This window comes from Bison bison, unplaced genomic scaffold (genome assembly GCF_000754665.1).
Source record: "Bison bison bison isolate TAMUID 2011002044 unplaced genomic scaffold, Bison_UMD1.0 scf7180017864481, whole genome shotgun sequence".
Classification (NCBI taxonomy): domain Eukaryota; kingdom Metazoa; phylum Chordata; class Mammalia; order Artiodactyla; family Bovidae; genus Bison; species Bison bison.
In genome coordinates this window covers 4,249,450-4,255,406 of record NW_011495041.1, presented here as the reverse complement: position 1 = coordinate 4,255,406, position 5,957 = coordinate 4,249,450, and positions in this window count along the sequence as shown.

The window sequence follows — 5,957 nt, the reverse complement described above, 5'->3', positions numbered from 1 at the left end:
CCTCTGAGCATGCGCGGAGTCGCAGTGCCTGCGCGGGGCCGGCACGCATGCGCGGAACTGGCACGCATGCCCGATCGCGGCCCCGAAGCCCCTGCGCCCGGAACCGCCTCTGGGAGCGTGGGAACCTAGGGTGCGGGCGTGGGCGCCAGGGCGTCTTTCCCGGAAGTTAAATGCGCGCCAGACTTTGAACGGAAGACGAGGTAGACTAGCAACGCTAGAGATTTAATCCTGCCATCTCTTTCGCCTGCTGCTCTTATTCAGTTGATAGAGTCCTGAAAAAAGATGGGTCTTAACAGTGGACAGAAAGATTGAAGACTCTGGATACCTAGTGACCCTACATGTATTTGCAGAATGAATTTGGAATTTTCTTTGACCCCCGTTTGCAACCTGCGAGATCTGTTTCACAGGAGTAAACTCCATTAATGCGTTTTTGCCAGCTAAGCCTTCCTTTTAAAAAGTGTTTCCCTTGAAACTTGAAAACATGAAGTTAATCATGGGATGTAATTTATGATTGTTCCAGTTTCCTGATTTTTGAAATAAGTTAACTACCTGCTATAAAACATTTATATTGCTGTGTGGTTTTCTACATAAAAGTTTTTCGTAAAAGCTACTGAGTTTTATATGATAGTGATTGCTGCAGTAACTACTACCAATTACTGAATGTGTGTTATGAGAAAAAAAAATGGATTATGATGTCAGCCCATTCACCATAGGTTCAAAATTCTATGAGGCAGAAGGCTCATTAGTCAGTTCAGTTCACTCATTCGTGCCGGACTCTGCGACCCCACGGTCTGCAGTACACCAGGCTTCCCTGTCCATCCTTAACTCCCGGAGCTTGCTCAAACTCATGTCCATCAAGGTGGTGATGCCATCCAACCATCTCATCCTGTTCTCCCCTTCTCCTTCTCTTTGATCTTTCCCAGCATCAAGGCCTTTTCCAGTGAGGCAGCTCTTCACATGAGGTGACCAAAGTACTGGAGCTTCAGCTTCAGCATCAGTCCTTTCAATGAATATTCAGGACTGATTTCCTTTAGGTTGGATTGCTTTGATCTTGCTGCCCAAGGGACTCTCAGGAGTCTTCTCCAATGCCACAATTCAAAAGCATCAATTCTTCTGGTGTTCAGCTTTCTTTGTGTTCCAACTCTCACATCCTTACATGACCACTGGAAAAACCATGGCTTTCACGAGACAGAGCTTTGGAGGTAAAGTAATGTCTCTGCTTTTTAATATGCTGTCTAGGTTTGTCATAGCTTCTCTTCCAAGGAGTAAGTGTCTTTTAATTTCATGGCTGCAGTCACCATCTGCAGTGATTTTTTTGAGCCCAAGAAAATAAAACACTATTATTCCTAAAGACCAGAAGATTAAGTTCTAATCTGATTGAGAGAAAACTCTAGGTTTCATCTTGTTTATGCAGTCAGCATAGTATCCAGTGCAGGCGTTCAGCAGATCCAAATACATATACTTTTAAACTGAGCATCTAATTTATTCTGTAAGTTTAACATACATAAATAACCATTCCTCGTGAAAGTCCTCAAAGTAAGAAATAGTATAAATGAGGGTCTAGAAGGTCAGGGGTAATTTGCTTAATAGTTGAAAATGATGGAATTGCTGTTGGAAACCAAGTCTCAGATTCCAGAGCTGGAATTCTTTGTGTAAAAGGACACTACCTCTTAGGATTCCTTTCCACTCTAGAATTTTCTCCCTCTCTCCCTTGTCTCCTATTTCACTCACCTTATTTTGGCTAATGGTACAAATGTTTGGCCAATTTCCCTGGAAGTTAGGCTAGGTACTTGCCTACTTGATATTTTCCATATCCAGCTGCTCACAACACCTTGTTGCTTTTATTACTTCAATGTCTCTTCAGTCCGCCCCCATTTTCTCCATCTCTATTATCCCCAGGTCAGGGCCTCACCTTCTCTTGCATGAATAATTGGGCTCCTAGCATTGAGTTTCCCTTCTAAGACACTCTGTGCATCACTTGCTAGATGAATGTTTCAGAAATACCATTTAGAATTTTATTATAAAGATAGATTCCTTTAGCTTTACCCCTGCTCACTGGGATACAGGATAAAATTACAGCTCTACACTCCGTGCTAGTACATTCATTATCTGTTGTTTCCTCTAACCGCTCCCATTAGTCCCATCCTCCCCTCACGAGGTACCACTAGCAACTGTTCGCTAGTGAACTAGCCATGCCGTCTTCATCTCTTGTACCTTGTGTAAAACAAACTTCGTCATTGGATTGACTGTTATTACCATCAACGTGTGTGCCACCAACAAAAATCTATGTTGCATTTTTTTTAAAGGCTTTATTTTTTAAGAGCAGTTTTAAGTGCACAGCATAATTGAGAGGAAAGTACAAAGGAATCTTCCTAAAAGAAGTAGACTAAAAAATTCTCAGTCTATTTCAAAATTTTGCCTTCCACAGAAGGTAAAAGAAAAACTTCTTTAATTTTTATCACAGCTTAAGTTAGCATGGGGAGGACAACAAAACCACTCTTGACCTAGGCCTGTTCTTTCCAGTAACATAACCACTAGTCACATGTGGCTAGTGTGATGGAGTTAACTAGTTCTATTTAATTTTAATAAATGTTAAATCCGATACTTGATTCAGTTACTGGAAAATGTTTATGTGGCTGGAAAAATGTAAATATGCATTGTACTATGAAGACAGTAAAGTTTCTCATCTTAATTATGTTGAAATGATAATATTTTAGGTATGAATTCATTAAATACATTAAAATTAATTTCATGTTTCTTTTTACTTTTCAGTGACTACTAGAAAATTTAAAGCTATATATGTGGTTTGCATTATATTTCCATTGCACACCACTGACCTAGACAATCTGAAAATGATCAGAATAGAGCATTGACTGAAAATGGTCAAAACAAACCTATAAAGAGTTTTTTTATATGGAAAACAGGCTGCCATATTTAAAATGGATCACCAAGAAGGACCTGCTGTAGAGCACAGGGAACTCTGCTCAGTGTTATGTGGCAGCCTGGATGGGAGGGGGTTTGGGGGAGAATGGATACATGTGTATGTATGGCTGAGGCCCCTTGCTGCTCCCCTGAAACTATCACAAGCTTGTTAATTGGCTATACCCCAATACAAAATTTAAAAAAAAAATTAAAAGGAAACAGGCTAAATTTACCAATGCTAAAACTTGTATTTAGTAAACTCGCAGTATAATATGAAGTACATTTTAAATCTTAATAAAAAAGTGTGTTTTTCCTGCTTATGTGTCTCCAGTGGTGATGAATTTCCTTGACATGTAGAGGGTTCTATATTAAATATGACACGTTCTTAGAAAGTTTTTCAAATGAACTACATATTATATATAGATATGCCTTATGTATTATGCATACACTTTCTCACCAAGAGACAAGTACAAGAATGTCTATAACAAGTCTGCCTGTGAAAAACTGAACAACTCAAATGTCTAATATCAGGATGGATACTGTGTGTGTGTGTGTTCAGGTGCTCAGTTGTGTCCGACTCTCTGCAACCCCACAGACTGTAGCCCACCAGGCTCCTGTGTCCATGGGATTTTTCCAGGCAAGAATACTAGAGTGGGCTGCCATTTCCTCCTCCAGATGGATGCTATAGCAATGTGCTATATTGCTATGGCAATGAGAACGAATACATTTTTGTGAAGGGCACTGCATGGATGGATGCTTATGGACAAAATGTTGAGCAAAAATGAAAAACCAAAGAAAGGTACTTACTGTATGGTGTGGTTTGAACGTAAAGCTCAAACAACAGGCAAATTAATCTCGAGTGTTGAAAGTCAACGGTACAGGTGGTGTTTTCTTTCTTGATCTGAGTGCTATTACACAGATGTGTTCACTTTGTAAACAAGCACTGAGTTCTGCCTTTATGGTTAATGTACTTTTCTGTATGTAGACTCTATCAATAAAAGTTTTAAGATAAGAACAAAACTATATTTTTAATGTAAAGATCATTGAAGTAGGGCTTCTCAAATGAGCTAAGCATCAGCTGGACAGCCTGATAAAACTCCATTTCCAACCATTTCTTACAGAATCTGAGTCAGTAGTTCTGAATTTGCATGTCTCACAAGTTTCTGGCTGATGCTCTTTCTTCTGGTCTGCAGATCTCATTTAGTGGTGTTGAGGGAAAATAAATTCAGAATATGCTGTTCATTTTTAGATTCCTTTGCATAACGTACATGAGAAAAACTAGAAAAAATTACTTTTTTAGAGTTGTTATTTCTTGATGCTGTATCTAATGGTTTTCTTGTTAATTTTAAATGAAAATTAAAACTTTTATTGATATTTTTAAATGCCTTGGTTTTAATGTCCAATATGGGAAATATTGTCAGATAGAACCCACAGAATAAAAGAAAGTTGTCTGGTGTCCTCAGCGTATTTTTAAGAATATACAGAGGTCCTGAGACCAAAAGTTTAAAAACAAAGTGGACATTTATAGAGCTCTTCAACAAGCAGGGAGTATATACACAAGGAAAAGGTAAGAGAAAATCATGTGCTTAGTGTATCATAAAGTAAGTTTCAACAGATTGAAAAAAATATGCTATTATCAATATATTCTCTGACCACAACACAATGCGCTTATGACACACACACGTACAGGTGTGTGGCAGGCAGGGGCTGTTCTTTGTCGCTCTCCACAGGCTTTCTCTAGTTGGGGGCTGCTCTCTAGCCACAGTGCTTGGGCTTCTCCTTGCACAGCACAGGCTCTAGCACACGCTAGTTTCAGGAGTTGTGGCTCCCAGGGCTCTGGAGAACACGCTCAGTAGTTGCGGTGCACAGGCTCAGTGGGATCTTCCTGGACCAAGGATGGAACTTGTGTCTCCTGCATTGGCAGGCGGATTCCTTACCACTGAGCCTTACCGGGAAAGCCCCTCCTGAGAATTTTGGATCAAGTTTCAGTGTCTCTGGCTGCGGACACTGTTTGCACTCACCCCAGATCCTCTGTGGCTACTGCCTTTGTGGGGACAGCTCTAGGAAAAATCCTTGCTGACTAGAATGGATTAGGACAGGGGCCATTCATTCCCAGAGAAGGGTAATTGCTCTGTCCTTCCCTTGTCATTGAAATGTCAGTATCTACTGAGGCTGCACAAATGCTGCTGATGCAGCGCTGCTGAGCTGGCTCTGTGACAGCGGAACGAGCTTCCTATTCAATGCCCCTCACCCAGATCATGAGAGAAGGAGAACCACCACCCTGGACCCAACATGTGATTTTGTTCTTGAGACCTCAGAGGACAGAAAAGAGGCAGTTTTGGATCTTTAATCTCAGCTTCCTCCTATGAGTCATCAGGGAAGGTCGGTAGGACATCTTCAGAATTCTGCCAACCACAGACAGTAATACAGGAAGGGCATGACATGAAGGATACGGTCTCCTGACCAATTCCTTTGTGAGGACCAAGGCCTTTTATAAATGTGTGGGTGAAATGGCCTGCAGATGGAGAAGAAGCTCTTTGGGGTCAGGGGGACACAGGAACACAGCCTGGGCCTGCTCATAAGCCCTTTACACAGGTGGTAGAATTAATTTAGGTGGACATGGAGATGCTTCTCTAAGAATAAAAATTAAACTCTTGTTAAAAGTTGAAATAAGTGATTTTTAATAAAAGTCTACTGTGGGAGTGTCTTCCTTACCTGAATGTCTAATTGCTATCAATATAATGATTGACTGAAACTCCTTCCTGGTGCTGAGGAAACTAACAAAAAGAAATAACTTGTAAATCTGTCCTAAATCCAGTACTAATTGGATTTCAACAATGGGAGCCCTTGTGTATGTGTATCTGTTAGTTGCTCAGTCATGTCCAACTCTTTGTGACCCCATAGACTGTAGCTGGCCAGCTGGCCATGGACTTCTCCATGCAAGAATACTTGGGTAGCCAAGTGGGTTGCCATTTCCTACTCCAGGGGATCTTCCTGACCCAGAGATTGAACCTGGGTCTCCTGCATTGCAGGCA